The sequence below is a fragment of the Macrotis lagotis genome, chromosome X (assembly GCF_037893015.1).
Source record: "Macrotis lagotis isolate mMagLag1 chromosome X, bilby.v1.9.chrom.fasta, whole genome shotgun sequence".
NCBI lineage: Eukaryota > Metazoa > Chordata > Mammalia > Peramelemorphia > Peramelidae > Macrotis > Macrotis lagotis.
The window spans coordinates 184808097-184823045 of record NC_133666.1 but is presented as its reverse complement, the minus strand read 5'-3'; the positions used below and the strand labels follow the sequence as shown (position 1 = coordinate 184823045).

Genomic DNA, 14949 nt, shown 5'->3' with positions numbered 1-14949 from the left:
CTGAATGAAAAATGAAAAGCCTGAGAAACAAAATTTCTGGGTAATTAATAATCAGGTTAATAATTAGGCTAACATATAATCAATCAATTAATGGCCAATGGTCTGACTCTGATAGGTGAGGAAGAGTTAATGAGGATGTGGACATTTTGAGGAGGAGGTGGACTAAAAGTCTTCAGTTCCCCCTGCTGAGAATGTGACTTGATCTTGAAACTCAGCTGCCTCAGCCATCTGAAGAGAGCATTACATTTCTACCCAGCTGCTCTTATGTAGCAACTGGGCTTTCAATGGTGTGAGCCTACTGCTTTAAGGTTGGCATTCATCTAGATTAGAGACTACATACACTTTAATCAGAAGTAAATTCTCCAAGTTGGGTGAGGTTATGTGCAAAACAGAGAACTTTCCTTTTCAGGAGGATTGAACACAGTCCTTCAGAGACTGACTGACTTACAAGGACTGGTCCCTAAATGACGACATAGAAAGGAAAAAGAAAGCTCAATCCCAGTTTTGTTATTATTATAATAGAAAAATAATCCCTTCTCTCACTTCCCCTAAACTGGGGTTGACTTAAATAGCCTGATATTTATAGCACCAGCCAAAGGCAGCAAAACTCTACTGGCTCTGGTCTCCTGTTGTTTTCTTCTATATTCTGCATCAAGGATCCAATGCACAAAATATTGAGTAACAGCTATGTCAGCAAACCACGTATACTCAGGTCAATGGAAAAGATCATAAAGAAAGCTAGTAGCTGAGGGTGGGTGGAGGAACAATCTGTGAAATGAATTTAGGTTATACTCTGAGGTTTTGGTTCCCCATTTCTTTGGATAGTGATATGAATCAAAATTTTCAAAGGAGATCTGCTCTTAAATGGACAAAAAGGTAATTGAACAGATTTTATTTGTTATAGTTTCCATTAGAAACACTGGTATTTTTTTGAATCAGAATTTATTTTTCCAGATATATGAATGAATCACTCTTAATAGTTTGTAATATTTCCCACAGTCATTTTATGTGAACTTTCATAAGTTCAACAGCATTTCCCCCCCCTCTTTTTAAATTCAGAGAATACATCAGGTTAACACTTTTCATTTAGGGCTTTCTGCCTTCTTCAGTAACATGTTTGAGTCATATGTCAGATTCCAAAAGACCATAGTCAAATTTTCACAAGCAGGATCCCACAAATCAATAAAAATACAAAGTTCTATAAAACTTTAATTCACCTCTCAAGTATCCAGAATCTCCACTGTGAGAAATTTGACAGTGAAAGTACCAGCAGAATTGTTTCTTTGGAAAAGAGGAAATAACAGGATACACAGAAAACATCCCAATTCTTATTTAATGGGGCAGCACAAGTTAACTTATTATCTGTGGAAATAATATCTTCTATTGGATTTATGAATGTTTTGGAGGTCAGGGTTAGGATTTCTGGTTACATTTTTCTTTTTGAATCTTAATAGGTCTTTGAAATAGTGATGCCAGGGAAAATGTAGTTGGCTAAAGGATCAGGTAGAACATGAAAAAATTCATATAAAAGAACCACTTTGATCCAGAAGAAATTTTAGGGACAAAGATTTATTAGGTATTGTTTTGGTTAGCAGAAGTTAAGGAAAAGGAAAAGTAAAGGCAGTTGGAAAGCACTCATCCTTTAAGGAGGGTTAACAGCAGCAGCAGCCACATTGATAACATTACTCTGAGACAATGACCCATAAGGAAAGGTATAGAAGCATGAGAGGTTATTTGGGAGATCACACTGGAGCGGGCTAGTTTCACTGGAAGCCGAGTAACTCAATTGAGTAGAGGGTAAGCTTTTTTTTTTTTTTTTTTTTTTTTTTTAGGTTTTTGCAAGGCAAATGGGGTTAAGTGGCTTGCCCAAGGCCACACAGCTAGGTAATTATTAAGTGTCTGAGACCAGATTTGAACCCAGGTACTCCTGACTCCAGGGCCTGCGCCACCTAGCCGCCCCGAGGGTAAGTTTTTAAGGGGTACTTAGGGAATCATATATACATAGATGGGAGCGCAGATAGCTCTTGGGAGCAGAGATGAGGTAATGAGGGATATGTTGATGAAGGGCAGCAGCTCAAAGATTTAATCCTTTCAGGCCTGGACAGGTATACATTGTTGCTTAGGGGCTAGTCCTTGGTAGGGAGGACCAAGATACTTATTCATTGATCTCAAATCAATAACTTAAACAATGAGATGGTGCTAGGGCTTGAGCAACATTAAATGAAAGAAACATGCTCAGTGCAGAGGGAACAAATTATGAACCATATTTTTCTGTCCAATATTTCCTCTACTTTATTAACACTATAAAGTCTACATCCCAAAGAGAACAAAAAAAGGGGAAATGACCTATTAATGCAAAAATATTTATAATAGTTTTTGTGGTGGCAAAGAATTGGAAATTGGAAAGGGAGGAGGTGCCCACCAATTGGGGAATAGTTGAACAAGCTTTTGTGCTATAAAAAATGATGAGCAGGATAGTTTCAGAAAAATAAAGCCAGACCTATAAGAACTGAAACAAAGTAAAGTGAGTGGAACCAATAGAATATTGTACACAGTAACAGCAATATAGCAACAATGATCAATTGTGAAAGATTTCTCTACTTAGATCAAGACAATGACTTAAGACCATTATAAAAATGCCGGAAAAGGCTATCTACCTCCAGAGAGAGAGAACTGATGATTGAATCTGAGTGTAGATTGAAACATACTTTTCTGACTTTATTTTTCCTGTGGGTATATATATGTGTGTGTGTGTTTTCTTTGGCAATAATTAATATGGAAATATGTTTTGCATGACTTTATGTGTGTAACTGATATAATATTGCTTGCCTTTTCAAGGGGTGGGGAGGGGCTGGAGAGAGAGAGAGGAAGAGAATTTGGAACTCAAAATTTAAAAAAATTAATGTTAAATTTTTTTACATGTACTTGGGGAATAGTTAATGAAATAAATTTTTAAAAATTTAAATCTTTTTTTCAGTTTTCTTTTTACAAGGCAGTGGGGTTAAGTGACTTGCCCAAGGCAACACAGCTAGGTAATTATTATGTGTCTGAGACTGGATTTAAACTCAGATCCTCCTGACTCCAGGACTAGTGTTCTATCCACTATACCACCTAGCTTCCCCTAAAAATCTTAATAGAACTTTTTTATTTTTATTTTATTTTGTAATGCACACCAAGATAGTTTTCAGCATTCATTCTTTTGCAAGTTTTTGAGTTTCACTTTTTCTACCATCCTCCTTTTCCTCCCCCCACCACCACCATGGCAGTAAACTATCTGATATAGGTTGTACCTGTGTAATCATGTTTAACATATTTCCATATTAGCTATGTTTGAAAGTGGAATTAGAACTAAGGGGGAAAAACTATGAGAAAGAAACAACATAAAAGAAGTTTTTTAAAAAGTGAACATAGTATGCTCCACTCTGCATTCAGACTCCATAGTTTTTCTCTGAATGTGGATGGCATTCTCCATAACAGGTCTCTCCCAGGATTGTCCTTGCTTACAGAACTGCTGAGAGGAGTTGCATCCATCATAGTTTATCATTTCACAATGTTGCTATTAACATGTACAAGGTTCTCCTGGTTTTGCTCATTTCTTAGTTCATGCAAGTCTTTCCAGGCTTTTCTAAAATCTGGCCACTCATGATTTCTTACAGAAAAATAGTACTCCATCACATTGTTTGACCATTCTCCAATTGATGACATCCTTTCAATTTCCAATTCTTTGCCACTACAAAAAGAGCTATTATAAATATTTTTGTACATGTGGGTCTTTTCTCACTTATGATCACTTTGAGATACAGACCTAGTAGGGGCATTGATGGACACTCTCCTAGTGTCCCAGTTTTCCCATATTCTCTCCAACACTGATCATTTTCCTTTTTTGTTATTTTAGTGAGTTTGATAGGTGTGTAGTGGTACTTCAGAATTGTTTTAACTTGTATTTCTCTAATAAATAATGATTTGGAGCATTTTTATATGACTATAAATAGCTTTAACTTCTTCATCTGAAAACTGCCTGTTCATATCCTTTGATCATTTATCAATTGGAGAATGTATAAGAATGCATTCTTTTTTTTTTTTAGGTTTTCTTGCAAGGCAATGGGGTTAAGTGGCTTGCCCAAAGCCACACAGCTAGGTAATTATTAAGTGTCTGAGAACGGATTTGAACTCAGGTACTCCTGACTCCAGGGCGGGTGCTCTATCAACTGTGCCACCTAGCCACCCCCATAAGAATGTATTCTTATAAATTTTATTTAGTTCTCATATATTTTAGAAATGAATCCTTTATCAGAAACATTTGCTGGGAAAATTGTTTCTTGGTATTATAAATGGCTCATGAATACTTAGACCAGAGTGATTAATTTTTTTTTTATTAAGACATCTTAATAAATGGCACACTTTACACAAGGGGAGAGGGGCACTGAAATCCAGAACTGTTAAGTGTTATATGCACTTTGAAAGGCTTTGTTCCTCTCCCTTCATCTCAATCATTGGCTGGAGTCACAATCTAATTGATACATTTGTCCCCATAAGTTTTCCCTGCCTTACTCGCCTTACTCATTATACTAATGAACAAGAACAGCTACCTCCTTGAACAAGCACAAAGGAGAAGTACAAGATTGCAGACTCTAGGTTAAGTCAGAACTAGTTGGGGCAGACCTGATCTAATCTCAGTTTTTGATCAGGTTAACTAACCATACCTGCCCAAAGGCAACAATATAGGCAGACCCCAGTCTTAGTAATATAAACTAACAATCTACCTTCATATTCTTGTGGAACCCAAACACCTCCATATTCTTCACAATTCCTCCGTTTTCTTTTTTGATAAGAATTTAGCAGTTCTCACCTCCTCCCTTCTTCCCATCTATCACAATAGGTCCTTTGTACTTCTTAAAATAATGAGATTTACCCCATTCAGTCTCCTCCATCCTCCCATCTCTTTACTGTACCCCTTTTTAAGGAGGTATTGTTTTTAAATCATTCTATCTGAGTCACAGAAAGGTCATGAGTGTCCAGCACTTCTGGCTAAGTATATTCTCTCTACTAGAATTACAATTATTGAGAGTTATTATAGTCTTTTTCCTAAGTAAGCATACAGCCAGTTTCATCTTACTGGATAGCAGTTTCTTGAATAAGTCATGAGTGTCCATCTCTTCTGGCTAACTGAATTCTCTCTAACAGAGTTACAGTTATCTAGAATTATTAAAGTCTTTCTCCCAGTAGGGATATAGCCGGTTTCATTTAATTTGATAACAGTCCCCCCCTCGCTTTTTAAAAATTTTACCTTTTTATGTGTCTCTTGAGTCTCCTGTTTGAAGTCCAAATTTTCTATTAAGCTCTGGTCTTTTCATCAGGAAAAGTTGGAAGTCTCCTATTTAATTAAATGTCCATCTTTTTCCCTGGAAGAGAAGGTTCAATTTTGCCAGATAATGGATTCTTGGTTGCATTCCAAGATCCCTTGCTTTTTGGGATATTGCATTCCAGGCCCTTCAATCCCTTAATGCTGATGCCGTCAGGTCCTATGTAATCCTTACTGTGGCTCCTTGGTATTTGAATTGTTTCTTTCTGGCTGCTTGCAGGATTTTCTCTTTTATCTGATAATTCTGGAATTTGGCTAAAATATTCCTTTATGTTTTCATTTTGGGATCCCTTTCTGGAGGGGGATCAATGTATTCTTTTTTTTTCAATGTATTCTTTCAATAACTAGTTTGCCCTCTGGTTCCATGATATCAGGGCAGTTTTCCATTACTAAATCCTATAATTGAGTCCAGGTATTTTTTTCTCTTCAATGTTTTCAGGAAGACCAATAATTCTTAGGTTACCTCTCCTCAATCTATTTTCGAGGTCAGTGGTTTTGCTGATGAGGTATTTTAAATTTTCTTCCATTTTTTCCATTTTTTCAGTTTTTGGTTTTGGTTTTGTTGTCATTGGTTTCCACAGACTCCAATTTTTTAGGGAAGAATTTTTCATTTGCCTTTTGTAACTCATTTTCCAATTGCTCAATTCTATTTTTGTAAGAGTTTTTCCATTTGACCAGTTGAGAGAATTATTTTCTTTTTGCATTTGTCCAATTGTATTTTCCAAGGATTTGTTTTCTTGTTTCAAGGTGTTAATCTTCTCTTGGGTTTCTTTTCCCAAATTTTCCAAATTTTCCAATTTATTTTTAAACTCCTTCCTGATTTCTTCAAGGAAATCTTTCTGTGCTGGAGACCAAAACATAGTCTCCTCAGAATTTTTACATCTCTCTGAGTTAGGGTCTTTTCCTTCCAGTATTTTCCTATGGATCCCCCTTTCCACTGGTTTTTCTTTATTTTTTTTTGTAAACAGAATGAAAACTCCAGTCTATTGATTTAAAATTTTTTTTAACATTTGTTGAAGAACACAAATGGATTGTCAAAATGCCTTAGGAAACTACTTGGTTTTTCCTTATATTTTAAGACTATCTGAAATACTATTCATAATTAAGAAAATTCTTTGTGTACTGACCCTTCTTTGATTAAATTTAAATCCCTCCATTTTGACAATCTATAGAAACCATTAAAATGAGGTCATTAATTCCATTGACCAACCAAACTCTTTACAACCTATGTTATAGTTGTGACCCAGACATGTTTAAGTAGTGCAATGGAAACTTTCGTTTCTAGAGACTCAGGTACAATCCTTGCCCATGATACCACAAATAGCTGAATGCCAAGCCATGAAGAGTGTACCTAGAAATTTAAATTTTTCACAAAGGATCTCAAGTAACTTCATTGATAAATTAAAGATGTTAACTTAGAAACACATGGCTTCAGAAAATTAAGCACAGAAAAGTAATACTGGCCACAATTTTCCTATCAACACAATCCTCCAATGTCAAACTCCAAGACAACATAGCCAGCAAAGATCTCCCTCTCCTGGAATTTGAAAGTTTACCTTTCACCAGAATCCCAAACTCTTACAGGTACACTCCCTGCTGCCAGTTTCCTATGGAAGGTGCTCCATGCATAAAAATGTGTTTAGCAGAAGATAATGCTTGTATCATTGACAATCATGCACCTTCCCATCTGCATGAGAAGTACATTCTATGATTCTGAATTCACTGGTGCATCAGAAGTTTCTGATACTGCTTGGGGGAAAAATAATCTCTTAACAGTCTTTAGCTGTCTTCTAAATTCTATGCATCATAATGATTTAAACTGTATGTGTTTGGATAGCTTTGCCTGTTGTACTGAAAATGATTTGTGCAGATGCAGCTTTGACCATAGTGATAGTCCCCATGCTGAGGGAAAATAATTCCATTCTGAGATTTCTCTGGTATGTTCCAATGGTGATAGGATTTCCAAGGTCTCCAGCTACAACAGGCAGAAGATGCTTCTTGGCCTCTTGATTGGCATCATACATGGGCTTATTATACAAGAAGACCCTAAGATAGCTGTCATTATGCCCAAAACATTAGTGCTGGTCACTGGGTTGCATAGCATTATGAGGGATACTGTGATAACCATGATCCTTTTTGTAGTATTTGCAGCAGAATAACTCAGTGGGCTGATCAGGTTAAGAATACTAAAAGCAATGAAAATCTACTGATTATTAATGGCATTAATGTCCAGGGCCACTGGGAAATTAAATTCAGGTCATTCTCTATTAGGAAAGAAGAAAGGTCAACCAAAACCCATGTGGAAATCATAAAAAAGACAGCATGACATCCAAGTATCTGCAACAATTGAAGATGATGGATCCTTGAATCTCTAAGCACCTTTTTGGAGAATATATTCTGAAGGGAAAAGCAGAGGATCGCTGCCAGTGCACTGATGAGCCCCCACATATCAAAGGACAACTCAGTGACTGTGGCCAACAAGACACGGCTGATGATGGGGATCGAGGATAAATATATCTTGGTGCTTTGCTTCTCCTTCATGATGATCTGGGAAAGCGGCACCACCCATATTGGCATAGCTGCCTTCACTGTGTGCATGTGGGACACGGGTACCTTCCAGATGCTGAAATGGGCTAACATCAAGGCAAAGTACTTGCTGAAGGTCAACTGGAGCACGTTGCACGGGTAGAAGCAGGGTGGCAGTGGGTCTGCACCACCACCCTGGGCCGGTGCTGAGGGCTGGGACCCGGGCTGTGGGTGGGTGGGATGCACCAGTCTGGGAGCAGCGGCAGGAGCCCCACGCACAGCACCAGGATGTGGCAGAGCAACACGTCACCGGGAAGGGGAAGCTGCTGAGGATGATCTTGTTCACCACATTCCTGCTGGTGCTCAGCGTACCACAGCAAGCACAGCACCACCACCGTGGGCCCTTCCACACCCCTGTGGCACCAACTGGCCCACCACCCACCAGGAGCTCGCCAGGGTGGGGGTGGGGCAGCCTGGTCTTTCTTCATTTTCCTATGATTTTGTGTTGGGGGGAGGGGCTGGTTCACAGAGGTTTGGTGTTGAGATCTGGAGCCAGAAGAATACTGTACACCCTAACAACAACATGGGAGTGATGATCAACCTTAATGGACTTGCTCATTCCATCAGTGCAACAATCAGGGACAATTTTGGTGTATCTGTGATGGAGAATACCATCTGTATCCAGAGAAAGAATTGTGGAGTTTGAACAAAGACCAAAGACTATTATCTTTAAATTTTAAAAAATGTTATCTTATTTTGTAGTTCTGTTTATCTCATACTTTATGTTTCTTCCTTAAGGATATGATTTCTCTCTCATCACATTCAACTTAGATTAATGCATACCATGGAAACAATGTAAAGACTGACAAACTGCCTTCTGTGAGGGGGGTGGGGGGAGGGAAGTAAGATTAGGGGAAAAAATGACAAAATTCAACATAAACAAAACATTTAAAAAAAAAAGAATTTGGGTTCTACACCTAATTAAGGATTTCTTTCTTAAAATTTTCTTTCTTAAATCACAGTCCTTGTCATTGACATGACTACTAACTTTTTCTATCAAGATCTTACTTCCTTATTATAAGGGACATGGATCCATCCAATTTTCCAGGTTTGCCAACTTTCTGATATCCTTGCTTATTTCTTTTATCATATGCCTATTGTCATCTATCTTTAGGCAGCAACTTGATAGATTCAATTTACCACAAACTCCTCCTTCTCCAATCAGCACATTGTCTAATACAACTCCATGTTGAATAACTGTCTCTCATTTGCATGGCTTGGGTCAGCCAGCAAGTCCAGGGCCCTAGCTATCTAATTGGTAATTGTTATAACTTAGAATCTCATCAGGGTATAAATTGGGGTTTCATAGCCCTAACTCCCATTCTATGCCCAGGTAATAGGCCCATGAGTATGGATAACAACTCCCTGACCAATCCTTGGCATATAGATATATGCAGTGGTAATCACAATTTTCTTTACCATAATGCATCCTGACAAGGGATCTAGGTACCATCATTACATCTCACATGAGTCTCAGTCCATCTATCTCTGTAAGTTGTACAGACTAGAATAGAGGTATCCTGCTCCTGATCATAAGTCCAAAGACTTTTGCCACTCCCCAAGAAAATATCTTGTCCAGACTGGTATAAACAAGTCACCCTGAATTGACTCAGTCATATGCCACAGTATACCTCTGACCAGTAACTGAGAATCTAGGCCAGACTCAGGGGGACTGGCACCCAAGGTCAATTCTCAAACTGCTGTGGACCACAGGAAGTCCAACAGTTAGCCACACCAAAAGACTAAGCAATGACTTCTGTCACCTAGATTATCCTCCCACCATTACTAATACCCCATTCTCTAAATTAGAGATAGGACTCTCCCTAGATAAGTTATACAGGCTCATGTAGGATCATACCATCCAATAATCTTGATCTCCTTTTCTCTCAATGGAGAACATCTTCCCTTGCTTCTACTCCTCCTTTCCATAAGGAGAGGGGCATAAGTAGGGGTGTCACACCTACAGAATCAAAGGGAGTTTACAAATATTAAAGGGGGTAGATCCCTTGACTATACATTGTACACATAAGCGATGGTGGAGATGGTGGAGATGAATTGGTCCAGTGTCTCTCCTTTCTTCTCTTCTCCCCTGGAGATATCCAATGTCTGAATATGTTCCAAAGCGTCCTCTCCAGCTCAGGTGACTTGTTGAGACCTTTTCTTCTGGTGAAGAAACTGCTTAATGTTTTACTCAGATCAAAACACATGTTTTCTTCACAAGACAATACAATTCTGATATTACAATTTACATTTTACCTTACTGTCTTATTGACATATATACTTCACTTCAAAACAATAAATTCCATAACTGCTTCACTTTATGAGTAAACTACACTGAGAATTACCACATTAACTTAAGCTTGTAACATATACATTTCTCAAATGTTTGCTCTCATTACAATAATGATTCAAAAATCCTTAACCAAAATGAATTTTTTCTTCCCAAAATATTCCCAAATATACCATCAATTTTATTTTACCTGCTGTACTTATCTGACTCATATTCCTTTCCTTAAACTAGGCCTTGAAACTGTAATTATCCAAAAAAATTCCCATTCTTCTTGGAATCTTATTCCCTCTAACATAAAAATTAAGGAATTTTAATTCCTATATAAACATGTAGCTGACAGCAGGTGTCAGAGTCACATACCTAACCTATCTGGCTATTAAATCTAATTGACCTAAAACTTCTTACTAAGATGCAACACAAAGGAAAATTCCTTTATAGATATAATTTTTGAATGTCAGTGTCCAGGCAGAGGTCATGTGGGTAGCCAAATGTCTTAGACCATATTTGTTCTACCGGGTTAGACATTATCCAAATGTTACTTTGGAGGAAATCAAGTCAAAAGGGTCCAACCTCAGGCTGCATTGAAAAGCAGTCCCTTCAACTATATATCCATGTCAGCCCATTTGTATTCCTTGGCTACAAGAACACATTGACCCAGTAATACTTCCTTTTTGCTGACCATCCTGGTATCAGATATAAAAAGAGAAAATTGATTAAAAGTCCCATGATCAAACCTAGTAATTTTACCTAATTAGAAATTCAAGTGATTCCAATTCACTAAATTCCCAGTTACAGTCTTAATGAGATTCCAATTAATGAATCCCCTACCTAAAGCCCTGACTACCTTTCCTGGTTTTTTTTTTTTTTAGGTTTTTGCAAGGCAAATGGGGTTAAGTGGCTTGCCCAAGGCCACACAGCTAGGTGTCTGAGGTCGGATTTGAACTCAGGTACTCCTGACTCCAGAGCCTGTGCTCTATCCAGTGCACCTCCTAGCCGCTGCCCCCTTCCTGGGTTCTTGCTAAAACCAGGAATTCTAATTATTTTCTGCCCCTACATGCCTCATCTCTTACCTCAATTGAGGCCTCTGATCTCCAGACCCACAAAAATCATATCTGTTTTATTGCTAGGCAAAGTTGTTATATCAGATTTCACTTGGCTTGAGACTCCTCCTTCTAACCCGTTGTTTTTTACAACTTATAAACACCTCCTTTGGCTCAGAGATTGCCTATCATCTCCTAAATTTTCACATAACAATCAGGAAAATATTGTCATAGGAAAAAAATCTCAAGTTAACTTTCCCGTGTTTACCTTTCTTATTTTACATAGTTACTTTTATTTCAAAGCAAGCAACCACAATTTTGGAATAACACACACACACACACACACACACACACACACGCATATATATATATATATATATATATATATATATACATATGCATGTATGTGTATATATATATACATATATATATATGTGCGTGTGTGTATGTGTGTATTATGTATATATCCAAAATAGGTCCAATTTAGAAATATAGCTATATAAAGACAACTTCACATTAATCCTGTTTAACTACTAAGCATATTCAAAATTCAAAGTATTACTTTACGAATTCTTTAAAATCATTAGAACATCTTAGGTGACTTTAAATTTCCAGCTTTTGTTATTAATTCCAATATAATAAAACAGCAGTAAGAATTCCATTTGAATTACTAGATTGTACAAAATAATCTTTCCATTATTACATTATACATGAACCCACAGATCTATCCCAGAAGGGGGTCATAATTTTTTTTTATATTTCCCTTATTACCCCTACAAAGCAATCACATGCTAATTCCAGGCTTTAACATTACAGTTTTCAAATAGCTTATACAAAAGCATATTATATAACTGATAAAGATTTTATCACATCTTACTTATAGACTCCCACACACATCAGCTATCTGCAGTTACCACGAGAGAAGTCTACATTCTTGATTTCTTTAAAATTAAACATCTTTACCTAGATCCTCCAAGAATCCAATCTCATACTTATGAAACATTTAAAATCCCAATACAATTCTTTCTTTATGCCATGGTTAATCTGATGGCAAAGGACTAAATCATTAGATGAAACCTCAGTTCATTTAGTTTGCTATCAACTCTACAATTTTAACTTTCCAACAGTTTAGTTTGATAAAAGTTTTAGAGTACCTTGTACAGAAAATCCAGCATTCACATTCCAAAAACTCCATTCAAAATGATAATACAATTGTTTTTATTAGGCTTAACACTAAAATTAATTAATTAGAGAGTTAATGAGCCCTCTCCATAAATTCCCTTCACAACTCTTTCCTCTAACTCAAAGGTGTTTCAATAGTTTAAAATCCTAAACCAATTTAACAATTTATGATATTTAATTCCTCTCATTCTGTACAAATTCTGTCAGAATGTAATGACACTAATACCCCCCTTTTAAAATCCTCAGAGTGGGTCCCAAAACTCCAGTTCAGAAAGGGGTCAACCTTAAAAACATAGAGAGGGTCAGGAGTGCAACACTTTTAGGCCATGCGGCCAGAGCAGAGACGTTCATTAAACACGATTTCCTTTCAATAAATGTGTCTTCCAACCCATGGTTTTTATATTTTCTTCATTTCACCTCACCTGTGGCTGCTTTCCCCCTTAAAGCTAAGCACTTGAAGTCTTTTGTCCCCCTCCCCTTTCTCCATGGGTGGGGCACTCCCCAGCTGAATTCAGTTTAGAGAAGAGTCTTAACAAGATGGCAGAAGGAATCAAAACCACCACATGTGCAGCCCACTAGCCCCTTCCCCCAACCAGGGAGAAAACATGGGGTCTTTCCCAGACAGTTATAAGGATAAGATTTCTTCCCTCCTATAACTTTTCAATCTTAATAATTTCCCTTAAAAAATTTTTCTCTTCTAAACTCTCCCTGAACCACAGCCTTTTCTCTTTAAGAGTGCCCCCCTTTCTCTTTCTAACTTCACATACCAGCACTGCACTCCCTGAGGGGGAATGCTGCAGACCTACTACCTTCTGAAACTCCTGAGCCCAACTCCCAGCCCCCCCCATTTAAAACTTAGACTGAGTCCCCAGACCCAGAAATAACTAACCCAGACCACTTAGACAAGACAGAAGACATGAAATGTACACACACACACACACACACACACACACACACACACACACAGACACGAACATTCAAACTCACTTTTACACCATACTGGATCCAATCAGCTTCCTTCTTTTTGGATTCTGGCTACTGGCCACAAGGCTTCCTTAGGCCTCAAATATGCTGGCAACTTTCCCCATGGTGGGCTCTAGTTTTGGGGAAATCCCTGAGAGGGATCTCAGATCCCCCTCTCTCCTGTTAGGACACCCTATTAGGACACCGTGGCCTCTCCTTCAGAATAAATTAACATACCTACTCATAGGCAACAATATAGGGAGACCCCAGTCTTTGTAATGTAAACTAACAATCTCCTTTCACATTCTTGGGGAACTCAAATACCCCCATATTCCTCACATTGGCTTTCTGCATTCCTTCTAATCTTGGTTGCATTGGTTTTCTTTGTGCAAAATCAATTAATATAATTGAAATTATCCATTTTGCAATTTATAATGATTTCTATCTCTTTTTTGGTCATCCATCCCTCTCCATAGATCTGACAGGGTCATCCATCCCTCTCCATAGATCTGACAGATAGATTATTCCTTTTTCTCTTAAATGGCTTATAGTACTACCCTTTATGTCTAAATCCTATACCCAATGTCAATCTTGATTTAGGATGTGAGATGTGGCCCTATGCCTAGTTTTTGGCATACTATTTTCCAGTTTTCCTAGCAGTTTTTGTCAGAGAGTGAATTCTTATCCCAGAATCTTAGGGTTTCTCAAACAGTAGATTATCATCATTTACTACTGTTTCTTATGAACCTTATCTATTCCACTGAACCACTTATCTATTTCACAGCCAGTACCAGACAAATTTTTATGACTGCAGTTTTATATATACATCACTAGGCCACCTTCTTTTGCACTTTTTTCCCCATTAATTTCCTTGATGTTCTTGATCTTTTGTTCCTCCAGATGAATTTTGTTACTATTTTTTCCTAGCTCTGTAAAATAGTTTTTTTATGGCACTGAATAAGTAATTTAATTTAGGTGGAACTGTCATTTTTATTATATTAGTTCAGCCTACAGCTTTTGTTGGCAATATATAGAAATGCTGAAGATTTATGTGTGTTTTTTAATGTCCTGCAAAAAAAAACAATTAAAAAGATTAAAAAAAGATTGTATTGAATGATTCACCAAACCAGATGATTTGAGTCAGGCAAATTATTCAAAATAAAAATACATACAGAACTATGAAAATAAAGATTTACTATTACTACCACATAAGCTAATGAATTTTAATCCACACAAATTTATTATATTCTCATTATGTTGAAGTTGATAATACCATCATCAATCCAAAAATAGAACCTAAATCTTTGGATTTATGACCTTCATTTTCCCTTTCTAGACCACAAGATACCAACTTTGGGAATTCCTAGACACAGAGAGCAGAACCTCTCTCCACTCATCTTCCATGAGACCCCTTGCATTACATATATGAAAGTTTTGAGGGAGACATGGTGGTGGTTGATGTGAGATCATATATAATGGTAAGGACCCTCCAGCTCACAGGAGAGGGGTATTCTTTCTCTAGACAT

General features: G+C 37.4%; 1 pseudogene; it reads right to left on the bottom strand.

The window, feature by feature from the left end:
- Window positions 1-7159: 7159 nt before the first annotated feature.
- LOC141498915 (solute carrier family 35 member E1 pseudogene) lies at window positions 7160-12947 on the bottom strand (annotated as a pseudogene).
- Between the last annotated feature and the right edge of the window lie 2002 nt (window positions 12948-14949).